This window comes from Pongo pygmaeus, chromosome 2 (genome assembly GCF_028885625.2).
Source record: "Pongo pygmaeus isolate AG05252 chromosome 2, NHGRI_mPonPyg2-v2.0_pri, whole genome shotgun sequence".
NCBI classification, from domain to species: domain Eukaryota; kingdom Metazoa; phylum Chordata; class Mammalia; order Primates; family Hominidae; genus Pongo; species Pongo pygmaeus.
The window spans coordinates 131,600,022-131,617,521 of NC_085930.1; the positions used below are offsets into that span (position 1 = coordinate 131,600,022).

Below are 17,500 nucleotides of genomic sequence, written 5' to 3' on the forward strand. Positions count from 1 at the left end.
GAGTCAATAAAAATAAGAAGGGAAATATGTTCCAAATAAAAGAACAAGATAAATCTTTAGATGCTAAAAATAAGGATATGGAGATATGTGATTTACCCAACAAAGAATTCAAAAGAACTGTCATAAAAATACTTACTGAGGTTAGGGGAGCAAAATATGAACAAACTGAGAATTTCAACAAAGAGACAAACTATAAAAAGTACCAAACAGAAATCATAGTACTGAAGAATATAATAACTGAAGTTAAAAAATCAATAGAAAAATCTAATGCAGAATGGATTAAGCAAAAAAAGATCAGTGAACTCAAAGACAGGTCATTGGAAATCATCCACTTAAAGAAACAAAAATAAATAAATGAAAGAGTAAAGACGGCTTAAGAAAATTATGGGAAACCATCAAGTAAAACCATCTATGTATTATTAGAATTCCAGGAGAAGAAATCAAGAAAGGACCAAAAATGTACTCAAATAAATAATGGCACAACAGTTCCCAAGACTGAGAAGGAAAATAGAAGTCCACATATAAGAGTCCCAAAAGATATTAAATAGGATGCATATAAAGATACTCACTCTGAGATACATTATATTATCAAAATTAGAAAATTTTGAAAACAGCAAGAGAACTGCTTGTTACATACAAGGAAACTTCCATAAAATTATTAGTGATTTTTTTTTTAGCAAAAACATTGCAATCATAAAGAAGTGGTTTGATATTTCAGAATAATGAGAGAAAAAACAAACCTTGCCTGTCAAGATTAATATGCCAGGCAATTCTGTCTTTCAAAGATGAAGAGGTGATAAAGACTTTCTCAGACAAACAAAAGCTAAGGGAGTTTATTCCCACTGAACTTCCTGACAAAAAGTGCTAGCATAATTTTTACAAGCTGAAGGAAAAGGATGCAAATTAGTAAAAGAAAACATGTGAATGTATAAAACTCACAAATAAAAGTAAATACATTTTTAGATTTAAAACATTCTAATACCATAATGGCAATGTGTAAGTTAACCTTATTTCTAGTATGAAGGCTAAAAGGAAAAACTATTACAAACAATTATAGCTATAATATCTTGTTGAGGGATGCAAATTATAAAGGAATGTAAATTGTGACATCAAAAACCTAAAATGTTGGGGGTTATGGGTAGAAAAAGTGTAGAGTTTGTATATGCCAAGTTAGATTTTTATTAGTTTAAAATAGCCTGTTTTAAGTATGAGGTGCTTTTTGTAAGCCTCAGCATAACCACAAAGCAAAAACCCATAGTAGGTACACAAAAGATAAAAATGATTCAGAGTATATCATTAGAGAGAACCATTAAGCCGCAAAGACAGCAAGAGAGGAAGAAAGGAACAAAAGATATGTCAAACAAGTAGAAAAATTAACAAAATGACATTAGTAAATCCTTACCTGTATCAATAATTACTTTAAATGTAAATGGATTAAGATTTGCAATAAGAAAGTATAGAGTGGGTTAATGAATAAAAAATCAAGACTCAACAGCGTGCTCACTTTAAGAGACTCACTTCTGCTTTGAGGACAAATAAAGTTAAGGGATGAAAAAATGTATCCTATGCAATGGAAAAGAGAGCCGAGGTAGCTATACTTATATTAGACAACGTAAGCTTTAAGTAAAAAACTGTCACAAGAGAAAAAGAAGGCCATTATATAATAATAAAGTGATTACTTCACCAACAAGATATAACAATTGTAAATACGTATGTACCCAACATCAGAGCACATAAATATCTAAAGAAGTTATTAAAATATATGAAGGGATAGATAGAGTCTAATACATTAATCGTAGGGGATCAACATCCTACTTTCAGCAATGGTTAGATTATCCTAACAGAAAATCAATACAGAAACACTGAACTTGAACTACACTTTACAACAGATGGACCTAACCGACACATGTAGGACATTCCACCCAACAACCAAATAATACACATTCTTCTCATGCGCACGTGGATGATTCTTCAGAAAAGATCATATGTTAAGCCACAAAACAAGTCTCAACATATTTCTTTGTGAAGTATCTTTTTTGACCAAAATGCAACAAAACTAGAAATCGGTAAGAGGAGGAATCATGAAAAGCTTACAAATATATGGAAATGAAACATACTTTTGAACAACTATTGAGTCAAAGAAGAAAGTAATAGGGAAATTGAAAAATATCTTGAAAGAATGGAAACACCACATATCACCTTATGCAATGCTTCAAAAACAGTGATAAGAGGGAATTTTATGATAGCAATCATGAGCATCAAAAGAGAAGAATGATCTCAAATGAGCAATCTAACATTATACCTCAAAGAACTAGGAAAAGAAGAACAAACTAAGCCAAAAGTTAGCAGAAGTTAGAAAATAGCAAGATCAGAGCAGAAATAAATGAAATAGAGATTAGAAAAACAATATAAAATATTAATTGAACTAAGAGTTGGTTTATTGGAAAGATAAGCAAAATTAATGGACTGTTACATAGACTAAGAAAAAACTCGTTTAGCTTACGCTTTGCATGAGGGCGCAGATATTAGTGCATCACACAACTGTAGAAGAAGAATTAGACAAATATTAATTATCTTATTTAAATATTAAACCCAAAGTATTTGCCAGATTTTATATGTGATTGATAAAAAATAATGCTGTAAGTACCCTACATATTATTGAAAATCAATACATTGTATGAAGAGATACTAGAGTAAGTGCTACCCGTACACCACTGTAGTTTATTATAAACCTTTCCTGTGTGTCTTTATTTCATAGCTTTACAAGAAAATAAATTTAATAAGAAATGCCGTGGAGATGTATCATGATCTGGTTGACTCCTAGGTGACCAGGTCACCTGAATTTATATGTAACTACTGCTGTCTTCTCAGAATATGGTTTGGCATAAGATTTATAGTAAATACCTTTTAAGGATTAAATAATAATGTTAATACTAGCTGTATTTTTGGGACACTGTCAGTTGAGTGGGAACAAATTCCCATAGACGGTGATGCCATCTTTGTATGAAGACAAAGCAAATGTTAATTTCTAATTAGAAAATTTCTTCCTACTAGGGGAACATCACACACCGAGGCCTGTTGTGGGGTGGAGGGAGGGAGGAGGGATAGCATTAGGAGATATACCTAGTGTTAAATGACGAGTTGACGGGTGCAGCACACCAACATTGCACATGTATACATACGTAACTAACCTGCGTGTTGTGCACATGTACCCTAAAACTTAAAGTATAACAAAAAATAAAGTTATTGAATAAGTGCACAGTTAAAAAAATAGAAAATTTCTTCCTACTTCATTTTACATTTCTCAGTAGAGGAAAAAATTCTGTCAATAAAACACAAGCCCAAAACTTTCAAATAGTTTCAATCTTTCTCACTGACTAAATGAAAAATAAATATTTGTCGTTTGTAATAGAAAATCTTTCCACTTAGTCAAACTAGTCAGATCTTTTCTACTTAAAAAATGGATACATGAAGTTAAAGACAGAAAGGAATGTGGTGGAGGGTGAGAGGCAGATGAGCCTCTTATCACCAAAAACATTGTGGTTTATTCAGAATCACATACAGAGTAACCTGTTTGAAGATAAGTTCTCTAAGAATACTGATTTTGCTTTGTAACAAAATTAGTGATTCAGTTGGTTTGCCAGGGAAATACTACCTCTAATCAATGCTGAAAAATTCCAGTTTTTTTCTATTAAATTTGTTTATGGCCAGTTTCAAGTGGATTATTCTGCAACATTTAGCTTATTATTCAGTAAACTAAACATTCATTCTGTAACTTTTTCTCCTCTTTGCTTATTTTCTTTCACATCTTGTTCCTTCCACATTCATTTGTTGATGCTACTTCTTTCCTGCCTGCCCTTTTAATGCAATAAAATATCCTTTTATCTAAAATGATTTGGGTCTGTCAAAATAGACTTCCACAGAAAGGATTTTCTTTTTTAGGTATACCAAATTTATATATTTCTCCTATCTCCTGACATTCTTAAATTATGATTGTAAGTTTTATCTTATTTATTTTCACAAGAATGAATGATTCATTGAATAAGAATCTCAAGTGGGAAGAGGCTGTGTTTGGATAGTGTGGTTAGTTTATGCTTGCTTTTCCTTTATTTTACATGCAATGAATAGGCCTTTCCATTATAGCTGTACTTTTGAAATTAAGATCAGCCACAGTGTCTAGTGGTTCTTAAAACACTACTCTTCTCTATGGTCCACCATACAATTTAGAATTGATGCATGATGTATAAAAGATTTGGGTCATTAAAAAAAAAATCCTGTTTTGGGACTGGGCGCGGTGGCTCACGCCTGTAATCCCAGCACTTTGGGAGGCCGAGGCGGGCAGATCACGAAGTCAGGAGATCTTGACCATCCTGGCTAACACGGTGAAACTCCATCTCTACTAAAAATAAAAAAAAAAGAATAGCCGGGTGTGATGGCACGTGCCTGTAATCCCAGCTACTTGGGAGGCTGAGGCAGAGGAATCGCTTGAACCTGGGAGGCAAAGGTTGCAGTGAGCCAAGATCGCGCCACTGCACTCCAGCCTGAGCAACAGCGTGAGACTCCATCTCAAAAAAAAAAAAAAAAAAAAAAAAAAAAAAAGATCCTGTGTTTATTGATAATGTTTAAGCTTTTAAAGATTGATTCCTTTTTATTGGTGGTTATAGAATGGCAGTTGTACTACCTTGCCTCAAGTAAGTACAAAATGAGGTCCAATGTTAATTTTCTTGTTGTCTTGTAATTATGTCCAAGTATCCACACTTCATAATGGGAGCCACCAGCCACATCATAAAAGGCATCAATAAGGGGCACCAGACCCCATTATGGGAACTTAACCATTATTTTCTACCCTTTTCCTAAAGAACTGAAAGAACTTGAGGGTCAGATGTCACTAGAAATGCATTATTCCTGTTAAGAGATTTATTTATTTCTTTCTTGTGAGGAGAATGGGTGGAAAATTGTACCTTCCCATAGATACAGGGAATCCAAATGAAATTTGATAGCTAAAATCTACTGAGTGATCACTGTGCTAGGGAACAGACTAAGCACATCACACATTTATTAACTCAGTTTCTTCTCACAACCGCCTTCTGAGATAGGAGTTACTATTACTCCTGATTTCAGATGCACAAGTTGAGGCACAGAACAGCATCTTGCACAAAGCTGCACACAGCTATTACATGTCAGAATATGGTTTCAACTTTATATATTCTGGATCCAGATGCTTTTCCTCATGAAAAGTCATATTGCCTTTAACTGAAAGAGACATGAATTATTGCAAGAAAGGAAGATTAGGACACTGTTTCTTGATTGAACGTCTGCTTACATATCTGACTTGAAGATTTGTGCTGTGTGCCTATTTAAGAAGGAAAAATTCAATCAAAAAGCAATTGAATAGAATGTATATTCTGCAGTTATTGGGTAGCTTGTTCTGTAAATATCTGTTAGGCCCATTTGTTGTAGAGTTTAGTTTAAGTCCATTGTTTCTTTGTTGACTTTCTGTCTTGATGACCTGTCTAGAGCTGTCAGTGGAGTACTGAAGTCCCCCACTATTGTTGTTTGCTGTCTGTCTCATTTCTTAGGTCTAGTAGTAATTGTTGTAGATTTGGGAGCTCAAGTGTTAAGTGCATATATATTTAGGATTGTGATATTTTACTATTGGACTAGTCCTTTATCATTTATATAAGGTCCCTCTTTGTCTTTTTTAACTGCTGTTGCCTTAAAATTTCTTTTGTCTAATATAAAAATAGTTACTCCTGCTCACTTTTGGTGTCCATTTGCATGGAATATCTTTGTCCACCCCTTTATCTTAAGTTTATGAGTTCTTATGTATCAGGTGAGTCTCTTGAAGACAGCAGATACTTGATTGGTGAATTCTTATCCATTCTGCCATTCTGTGTCTTTTAAGTGGAACATTTAGGCCATTTACATTCCACATTAGTATTGAGATGTGAGGTACTATTCTATTCATCATGCTATTTGTTAAATACCTTGTTTTTTTTTTCATTGTGTTATAATTTTATAGGTTAGATTTATGCTTTAAGGAGATTTTATTTTGGTATATTTTGAGGATTTGTTTACATTCTATTCATCAACACATGGAACATTCTCCAAGATAGATCACATGATAGGCCCCAAAACAAGTCTCAACAAATTTAAGAAAATCAAAATTATAGCAAGTACTCTCTCAGACCACAGTGGAATAAAATTGGAAATCAACTCCAAAAGGAACCCTCAAAACTATGCAAACACATGGAAATTAAATAACCTGCTCCTGAATGATCTTTGGGTCAACAATGAAAACAAGATGGAAATTTAAAAATTATTTGAACTAAATGATAATAGTGACACAACCTATCAAAACCTCTAAGAAACAGCAAAAGTGGTGCTAAGAGGAAAGTTTAGCATTAAATGTTTACCTCAGAAAGTCTGAAAGAGCTCAAATAGACAATCTAAGGTCACATTTCAAGGAGCTACAGAAACAAGAACAAACCAAACCCAACAGAAGAAAAGAAATAACAAAGATCAGAGCAGAACTAAATGAAATTAAAACAATACAACAGATAAATGAAACAAAAAGCTGATTCTTTGAAAAGATAAAAAATTGATAGACCATTAGTGAGAATAACCAAGAAAAGAGGAGAGAAGATCCAAATAAGCTCAATAAGAAATGAAATGGGACACATTACAACTGATAACACAGAAATACAAGGGATCATCCAAGGCTACTATGAACACCTTTACACGCATAAACTAGAAAACTTAAAGGAGGTGGATAAATTCCTGGAAATATACAACCCTCCTAGATTAAACCAAGAAGAAATAGAAACTCTGAACAGACCAATAACAAGCAGCAAGATTGAAATGGTGATTAAAAAGTTACCACCACCACCAACAAAAATGTCCAGTACCAGACAGATTCACAGCTAAATTCTGTCAGACATTCAAACAATTGGTACCAATCCTTTTGACACTATTCTACAAGATAGAGAAAGAGGGAATCCTTCCTAAATCATTCTATGAAGCCAGTATTAGCCTAACACCAAAACCAGGAAATGACATAACAAAAAAAGAAAACTACACACCAGTATTCCTGATGAACATAGATGCAAAAGTCCTCAAAAAAAAAAAAAATACTAGCTAACTTGATCCAACAGCATATCAAAAAGATAATCTACTGTGATCAAGTGGGTTTCATACAAGGGATGCAGGGATGGTTTAACATCCACAAGTCAGTAAATGTGATATACCACATAACCAGAATTAAAAATAAAAATCACATGATTATTTCAATAGACACAGAAAAAGCATTTGACAAAATCCAGCATCTCTTTGTGATTAAAACCCTCCACAAAATTGGCATAGAAGGGACATACCTTAGGATAATAAAAGCCATATATTACAAACCCATAGACCACATTATACTGAGTGGGGAAAAGTTGAAAGCATTCCCTGTAAGAACTGGATCAAAACAAGGATGGCCACTTTCATCACTTCTATTCAACATAGTACTGGAAGTCCTAGCCAGAGGATTCAGACAAGAGAAAGAAAGAAAGAGTATCCAAACTGATAAAGAGGAAGTCAAACTGTCACTGTTTGCTGATGACAGGATTGTATACCTAGAAAACCCTAAAGACTCATCCTAAAAACTCCTGTAGCTGATAAATGAATTCAGTGAAGTTTCAGGATACAAAATGAATGTATGTAAATCAGTAGCCCTACTATACAACCATGACCAAGCTGAGAATCAGATCAAGAACTAAAGAACCCTCCTTTTACAATAACTGGAAAAACAAAACAAAAAAAATGTAGGAATATACTTAACAAAGGAGGTGAAAGACCTCTACAAGGAAAACCACAAAACACTGCTGAAAGAAATCATAGAAAACACAAACAAGTGGAAATACGTGAAAATGACCATAATGCCAAAAGCAATGTACAAATTCAATACAATTTCAATCAAAATACCACAATCATTCTTCAAAGAACTAGAAAAAATAATCCTAAAATTCATATGAACCCAAAAAAAGTGCCTGCATAGCTAAAGCAAGACTAAGCAAGAAGAACAAATCTGGAGGCATTGCATTACCCGACTTCAAACTATGTAAGACCATAGTCACCAAAACGGCATGGTACTGGTGTAAAAATAGGCACATAGACCAATGGGACGAATGGAGAACCCAGAAATAAAGCCAAATACTTACAGTCAATTGATCTTTGACAAAGCAAACAAAAACATGAAGTGGGGAAAAGACACCCTATTCAACAAATGGTGCTGGAATAATCGGCAAGCCACATGTAGAAGAATGAAACTGGATCCTCTTCTCTTACCTTTTACAAAAGTCAGCTCAAGATAGATCAGACTTTAAGATCTGAAACCATAAGAATTCTGTAAGATAACAGTTAAAAAAACCCTTCTAGACAATGGCTTAGGCAAAGGCTTTGTGATCAAGAACCCAAAAGCAAATGCAACAAAACAAATATAAATAGATGGGACTTAAATAAATGAAAAAGCTTCTGAACAGCAGAAGAAACAATCAGCAGAGTGCACAGACAGGCCATAGAGTGGGAGAAAATCTTCACAATCTATACATCTGACAAAGGACTAATATCCAGAATCTACAAGGAACTCAAATCAGCAAGAAATAAACAGCCCCACCAAAAAGTGGGCTAAGGACATGAATAGACAATTCACGAAAGAAGATACACAAGTGGCCACAAACATGAAAAAATGTTCAACATCACTAATGATCAAGGAAATGCAAATCAAAACCACAATGCAATACAACCTTATGCTGCAAGAATGGCCATAATTTTAAAATTAAAAAATAATGGATGTTGGCATGGATGTGGTGAAAAAGGAACACTTTTACACTGCTGGTGGGAATGTAAACTAGTACAGCCGCTATGGAAAACAGTGTGGAGATTCCTTAAAGAACTAAAAGTAGATCTGCTATTTGATTCAGCAATCCCACTGCTGTGTATCTACCCAGAGAAAAAGATGTCATTATACAAATTAGTTACTTGCACACGCATATTTATAGCAGCAGAATTCATAATTGTAAAAATATGGAACCAGCCCAAATTCTCATCAATGAGTGGATAAAGAAATTGTGGTGTGTGTGCATATATATATATATATATATATATAATATACACACATATACATGTGTATGTACATATGTATATTCCATATGTATATATGGAATACTATTCAGCCTTAAAAGGGAATGAAATAATAGCATTTGCAGTAACCTGGAAGGAATTGGAAACCATCATTCTAAGTGAAGTAATTCAGGAGTGGAAAACCAAACATCACATGTACTTACTCACAAGTAGGAGCTAAGCTATGAAGACGCAAAGGCATAAGAATGATGCAATGGACTTTGAGGACTCTGGGCAAAGAGTGGGAGGGGTATGAGGAATAAAAGACTACACATTGGGTATAGTGTACACTGCTTGGGTGATGAGCACACCAAGATCTCAGAATTGGCCACTAAATAACTTATTCATGTAACCAAACATCACCTGTTCCCCCAAAACCTACTGAAATAAAAAAGGAACACAATTGAGAGTAGATGGAGATAGTCCTGTATTTCTACTCTTTGCTATGACAGGATGTGTAACATTTCTGTGTAGGAAGTGGACACCATAGAATGTAGAAAGGCTAGGTCCAAATTTCTAGTAACCTGCCTAAGAGGACTGCCTATCAGGTAAGGGAACCCAACGAGTAAGGGCTGTGGGAGATGCAGGAGAAAACTGCAGTTAGCATTTAGAAAAGGTCACATCAAGCCCATTTCCCATACCTTGCAAGGCTTCCAATAAACCCAGACGCCACAAGATAGCCAGCATCTGGATCCCTGCCCAAGAGAAGGAATTCTTAACCAAGAGAATACTTCAATTGCATCTTTTAAGTAAAACACATTTTGCCAGTTTTCTCTGATCCTTTCTTCAAACCCCTGGAAGAAATGAAAAAGAAGTGGAGGGTGTCAAGGAGGGAAAATTAACGACACATATTTGAATTTTCCAGCCTTTGACCCTAGGCAAGGAGTTGGCTGATGCAGGAATGTGAAGAGGAGAATTATAGAACTAAATTGAATATGAGATCAAATTTTAAACTGGATTAACTAAAGTATATTGTTCAATACTTCAGTTATTGGAAAGTCATTGGATCCACCCCAGATAATTCATGGACAGAAAAGAGAGTGAGCAGAATACGATTAGTGGCAAACACAAAATGACTGGAGAAAAACAAAAATGGTGAAACTCTTTCATGAGGCTCAGATTATTCAATGAATCAATTACCAAAGACTTCTATAGTGGATGAGCAAATGCTTGCTTCAGATTGGAAATGTATTCAAATGGCCATAATGATACACTCGGTGACAATGAAGCAGTCACCATTGTGACTGTACTTTTTGAGTTAATTACTTTATACTAATGAATACATTTATAGTTGCATTCTTTTTAAACTTAACAAAGTATTAAATGCCTCTCTTCTTGATACTCTTGTAGGCCATGCTGGGTGTAAACATGAATAAAACATGTTCTGTTCTAACTAAGCAGGTGATGCAGTGTAGAAAATGTCATTAGAGCAGATTATTACAAAATCTAAGAAGTGCAGTGGTGGAGATACACAGTGTTGGGGAGTGCAGGGGAGAGCACTCAAAGTAGGAGAAATCAGAAAGACTTCCTGAAGGACGTGAGGTTTAAAATACTAAACATATTTTAGAGAAACTACTGTTCATTTTTGGTACTTTATCCACAACGTTCTTTAAACACACTAAGCCTTTATTCATATCAGGGACCTCCCACATGCCTTAAATATTGTCACTCTTTCATCATGTAATGCTTAGCCGTCCTTTAAGACTCAGCCAAAATGCCATATCTTCAGAGGGAGGTAACCTGAGCTATAAATCTAAATTTTGCCTCCCTGTTATTTCATCAGATCTTGCAGTTTCCTTCATATCTTCTAATAATTGTAAATAACATTTGTACTAACTTTGTTAATAGTTTTATTTTCCATAATATTATGAATTTCATGAGACTGAGAATCCTGCTTTCTTTACTACTGCATTTCTAGAGTCTTATAATAGCATGATAAAAACTTTCTGCATTAATTCGTTTGATACTATTTAGTGATTCATTAATCAGCATGTGATTATTTGGGCTTTTGGTACTTTTTTCTTCTGCTGCTTTCTTGAATTTGAAGATTTTATTGTTTGTGAGCTACTCAGAGCCTATCTGAATGAACTGTTGCCTTTATGATTTTCTAGGCTACCCCTTGGGTCCTGGTATCCCATAAAAGCATTCCTTCACCAGTACAGGTTGTGTCTAGGGATTCTTTTAGGTTCAGCCTCTCAAAGCTACTTGAATCCCCTGTTGCCAACCATTTTTTGAATATTCATTTCTGACTCTCCTCTGGCTTTGTTGAACCCACAGCTCTGATTCTCTTACCACTGCTAACTTGCTTCCCTTACTTGCCTGCTTCCCCGAAATCTCTATTTCATTTTTTACTTCCTTTTGGGAACTATTAAGTTAGTTTTAGTGTGGAAAAAGTTAAATCTGTTACTTAGGATTAGAATTTTGAGCTGTCTCATTCTTTGTAAAAATAGGAATAAGCACAAATACGGAAATACAATGAAATATGACATTATATAACTACTGCCTGTGTGTTCTGTTCTTCATTTACCAAAATAAAGTCTTAAGTGAATGCATGTGTTGAAATAACAAATCTCTTGTTATTTCTGACAATTTTATTCATATTATCTATTTTCAGATATAAAAATTTTAGAACAGGAAAGGAAACTAAAATTGTACCCTTTATTATTTTGTTCCGTTCTATATTTCTTACCCTTGACATCCTCACACTGATACATTTAGTTTTGCATTGGAGTCCCATCCATAAGCAGCAAAGGCCAGTACTTTGGTTTGATGTGCATAAAATGGAGATGCAAATACTCTGTGGACATTTGTATCACCGATGGTGAAATGCATGATGATGATTGGTAAAATCATATATCTTTACAATGATTTGTTTCAACATTTGCAAATGCATTTCCCATTTAATCCACAAAGTGTAACTGTGATACAAGCAAGAAATGTGCCATCATCATCAATTTTCAAGTATAAAACTTGTCTTAGCACCTTCAGATGCATTGCTTGAGCTTCTATGGCTAAAGAGTTGATAGATCTGGGTCTCAGATGCAGGACTTATAATTTTTAGTCCAGTAATGTATCTGTTAAACTCTTATACCTCTTCATGAGATCACTATGCTAAGATAAGCCTTGTTAGAGTGTTACTGAATATATAAATAATGAGTGGCTATTATAAATTATAATGTACAGTGGCAATTAAAGGACAGACTTACAGGAGAGTAAATCTTTATAATACAAATTCTGAACTTTTATGCTGAAGACTGGATCCTAGTGTTTACTCCATTGATATTCCAGAAGTATAGAAATGTACACTTTAAAAGAAATTTAAATTAATTCATAATAAATAATAAATTTTCATTTTTGTGACAATGCCCCAATGACTCACCATTTCAATTCTCATGATTCTTTATTTTTATTTATTTATTTTTTGAGACAAAGTCTCACTGTGTCACCCAGGCTGGAGTGCAGTGGCACGATCTCGGCTCACTGCAACCTCTACCTCCCGGGTTCAAGCGATTTTTGTGCCTCAGCCTCCTGAGTAGCTGGGATTACAGGCACGTGCCACTATGCCCAGCTAATTTTTGTATTTTTAGTAGAGATGGGGTTTCGCCACGTTGGTCAGGCTGGTCTCGAACTCCTGACCTCTGGTGATCCACCCGCCTCAGCCTCCCAAAGTGCAGGGATTACAGGCGTGAGCCACTGTGCCCCACCAGTTCTCATGAATCTTTAAAGAACATGCATATGCTAATTTATTGAAAGTTGCCCACTTTGGAGTTTTGCCATGAAACTCTTTTGACATCACCAGATATAAGGATATGGCTTTTCTGTCACTTATTAAAGTTGATAAAAATATGATTATTGGCTTTTCCAAATTCCAAATATTCATTTTACTAAAATTGAAATATGATTCTTTTAGATAAGAATATTAACCTAGATTTTAACTTTTTAAATGGTAAGCAAAGTCTATGACTCCAGGATTAGTAGAGTAAGATGCAGTTTTATTTCTTAACTTTGGCACAAGTGAAGTGTCTTAAAAGCACCTTAATCTTACCTTGATAGAGTATAAGTGTCAAAGAACCATTGTACTTTGTAATTACTTTGATTAAAGAATTAAAAGTGGTTTACAGCAGTCAACTGCTCTCAAACTCTCATGTGTTAGCAGCCATTATCTTCCTGCTTTCAAGGTGCAGGTGTTGGCTGAAGTAAGGGACTAGTTAGACCCTTCTGAGAATCTTTGATTAATTTCTTTCATTCTGCAAAAAGACAATCAAATTTTTAATTTTCTAATCAGGTTTCACTTTGGTTAATACCACAGTGATCATTTAAGGAAAATAGAATACAATGTAATGTCTTCCTAGTTGAAAGTATGCTCTTCCTAGCATAGTTGAAGCATTTATCTTTACTGTGTTACCACTAGTTATATGTGAGAAATAACATTTTCAAGTAATTGAGAAATGACAATAGAATGATAATAAGCAAAGCAGCTATCCACAGGGTTTGTCTTATTCTCTAATCAATTGATCTGTGGTATATAGAACTCATCTTGTTTTCGTACCCAATCAAATTCAGATATGCTTTGTTGAGCTTAGTTTTTATACACTTAAATGTTTTCAACTTTGATTATATTGTTGCTATCCCTGTTATTCTGCAGTTCAGGTAAAAAATATTTTTAAAGACTTCAATATTTTAACTAAAAAATAAGGAAGAAGACTTTTTTTTTTGTAAAAAAAAGTACTAACTTTGTTGGAATCCAAGCCGCAATATTTATTTTACTAGAAGATTAAATAGAAAAGATTATCTTAAGTGCAGAGAGTTTCATTCAAACCTATTTTACTTCTTTACAAATTTACTAAAATGAACAAATAGAAATATTATTTTCATGTTCAGTCAGCCAAACTGTTAAACAGCCAAAAGAATTTAACATCTTGATTGCAATGGACTCTTGGCCAACCTTGGTGAAACTGTTCACACATACATAATGAGCCATTAAAAATCATAAGTGATTTATAGGAAGTAGAATTATCCATGCTTCCTCAGGGCCTAATACTGGACATTCTAAGTAGTTTCTATTAAACTTATTGTCTCAATAATTATTTCCAGGCCTGTGGTTTTCTGTGAATCATTAATTTGTCATCCATATAGATTATTATGAGATATCATACTGTCCTCATGGTTATATTATACTGAAAAATTATATCTTTCTATAAGGTTCATTCAAAAAGGTGAAATATTTGATTTTAGTTTTAGTATCTAGGTAGACAAAGGCAGTATATTATAATACATTCTTTGTTCTTCTTTCTTCTAAGTGCTATATTCTGATTGAACTTGTTTTGTTGAACTAAAGATGGAGAGAAGAAAATCCAATTTAAAAAATCTACTTTAGATGTACACCTTCCAGGAGAAGGGGATAAATTCAAGGATCCTTGAATTAAAATTACGCAATATGAAATAAGGTAAATAGAAATAATTGTTTATATGCTTACTAAAACTCTTCTTCGATGAATAGTATCCAAATGCTACCAGAATATACTTTGCTAATGGCAGCAGTTAATGGTATCCAACATCTCTCGTCTACCTCTCCTTTTTGTAGGAAAAACATAGGGAAAACCATTGTCCATATATAGCACACCTTTTTGCCTTTCCTGATTCTATGGAAGATCTTCTGTAATTCTGCAAATTGTATATAACCTCTGCTGGTCCAGTAGAACTTCAATTGAATTCCCTCCTCATCCTGTGGAACAGATAGTTTTGCCATTTGCATATTCAACTTCCTGATCTGTAAATATGTCTGTTTTTCTTTTAAACCAATGATAACATCTGTCTGGTTCTCTCACTGAAATACATTCTTTAAGACATTTATTTTATATCTCTATAAGAATCATGATTTTACCCTTTTTGTTGGAAAATTATTTTTTATCATTCCTCTAGGACAGGAGTTCTCAACTTCAGTACTGTTGGCATTTGGGGCCCATCATTTTTGGTTATGAGGGCTAGTTTTGTGCCTTAAAGGATATTTAACATCTTCTCTGGCCTCTACCCATTCGATACCAGTAGAAACACCCAGAAATATCTTCAGACATTGTTAAGAGTTCCAGCTGCAAATATTTAAAATCACCCCTGACTGAGAACAACTGTCCTGGGATAAAATATATCTGCTTTAATTTCCAAAAAAAAGATGAATGTCTGCTGCTCATTATTCATGTTATTAGTTTACTGTGCAGCTGATGTGTGTGTATGTGTATTGGTTACAGGTTCTACAGATAAAGCTGTCAATAAGACCAAAACACAAATTTGCTTTTAGGAAACTTGAATCTAATTCCAGTTAGTGTCATATCCTGTTTATGCAGATTCTTGTTTACCTTTAGTCCAGGGAAATATATTGTTACTCTGTAAAATGAGGCTTTTCATTGTTTTGCCTATTTTCTCTTTTTTTCCTCTCTTTCTCTCTTTCCTTGGCTTTTTAAAATTTATGAGTTAAATAATGATCCTAGTTATAGCATAAAAGCATGCTATGTATCTAGGAAATAAGTTAATAATAAATATGTAAGTGAAAAAAGTCATCATTAATTTTGTCCTCTCTTATTTCTGATAGTTTCTGACAGTTGGCCCCCGAGGTAACCCGCAAGTAAAATATTAAGTGAGAAACTATATGAGCACTTAGAATACATTTTAGCACATGTCTATAATAGGTATTTAAAAAGATACAGATATGTAAGATAAGTCCGAGATACTACAGTTTGGCTTACTGGTGACAAAGCCAAATAAGGAATACAATTATTTACATATAGTCTAAGGAAAACAAATATACCAAATCCTTAATGCAATAAATTTTCTGACAATATCCTAAGAGGAATTTTTTTTTTAAGTTTTATGAGTAGAGGGCTATGGTGATAACACTGTGTTAGATAATGTCTTCACAATGCCCATACCTAAACTAAATCACAGGTTTTACAAGGCTGCTTTCATAAATAAAATCAGAGGTTTCTGCTCCCTGAGGAAATCAGTGAATGCACTTCTGCAGGGACATCAGCAAAGGTAATTAAACTATTAAGTCTTAGTCAGTCAACATATATATTTCTTGAGTTCATTATGGGTAATGTCCTAGATGGTGAAGGTTTAGAATTAAATTTAGAATTAATTTAGAATTCTAAATTTAGAATTTAGAATTAATTTAGAATTCTAAATTTAGAATTTAGAATTAATTTAGAATTCTAAATTTAGAATTCTAAATTTAGAATTTAGAATTAATTTAGAATTCTAAATTTAGAATTTAGAATTAACTTAGAATTCTAAATTTAGAATTTAGAATTAACTTAGAATTCTAAATTTAGAATTTAGAATTAATTTAGAATTCTAAATTTAGAATTTAGAAATTTAGATATTGGAGAAGACAATAGATTATGATGCATCCTGCTAATCTCATTTTAAGTTGATAATATTGCAAGTTAAAAATGCATTTAAAGGATAAGGTGGTCAGGATTGTTGAATATGAAAGTCCTAGCTCTCGTGGGGTCGTTATTACTGGCTTGCTGCCTTCATTTTGGGAAATTATCTTGAGTGTCATCTCAAGAGTAACTGCCTTCTTCTCTTCAGAAGCATGAGACACATATGGCATTTTGTGGACATGATGGGATGTAGAAACACAAAACACATTATCCAAAAATATTGGCACCACTGCATATTGTAAAGTATTGGTTGTTTAACCACATGATTGCTGAGACAGTATCATACTCTGTATCATTAGCATGGGAGGAGATCAAAATCCAAGATTCAAAGTATTGTTTCTACTGAATGCGTGTTGTTTTTACACTATTGTAAAGTCTAAAAACTGTACATTGAACCATTGTAAGCCAGGGACCATCTGTATAGATAAAAAATAAGATAGAAAAGTGCTAAGAACTTACAAAAAGGATAACTTTGAGTCTGACTGGATGGTTTGATGGGAGTGGTTACGGAGGATCGGACATCTGAAAGAAGTTTAAATGATGAGAAGGAGACAGGCAGCGGGTGGGGGGAGTTTTTTAAGCTTAAAGAACAGCAAGTGCACAATTTTGAGGTGGAAATGAAGTTGTGTTTCAGGAAACACAAAAGAACATGGAGTGTGGCTGGGATCAACTTAAGGGTATGAAGAGAATGTAGTGGTGAATTTGAAAACATAGGCTGAGGCCAGGTTAAATGGGGACTTGGTAAGAAGCCTGGGTTTTGTTCCAAGGGAAATCTATTTTTTTTTTCTATGCAGTTAGGTTTGTTTTCTTGTCTTTATCTCAAAACCGTTTTGTGAAATCTTTGAAAAGTTTGAAGAAAAATGTTGTATTAGACAAACCTTTTTGAATAAAAAAGTCTG

At 33.9% G+C, this 17,500-nt stretch overlaps 1 protein-coding gene and 1 long non-coding RNA gene across 2 annotated transcripts in view; both read left to right on the plus strand.

Moving 5' to 3' along the window:
• The window catches only part of LOC134739184 (uncharacterized), a 66,116-nt gene extending 50,410 nt beyond the window's left edge, over window positions 1–15,706 (plus strand). Inside the window, exons 2-3 of the long non-coding RNA XR_010125758.1 lie at window positions 14,463–14,609; window positions 14,747–15,706. This is a non-coding gene — a long non-coding RNA (uncharacterized LOC134739184). The remainder of the gene's footprint in view (window positions 1–14,462; window positions 14,610–14,746) is intronic.
• The window catches only part of ZNF385D (zinc finger protein 385D), a 969,842-nt gene that overhangs the window by 82,228 nt on the left and 870,114 nt on the right, over window positions 1–17,500 (plus strand). The gene's annotated exons all lie outside the window — the stretch shown is intronic.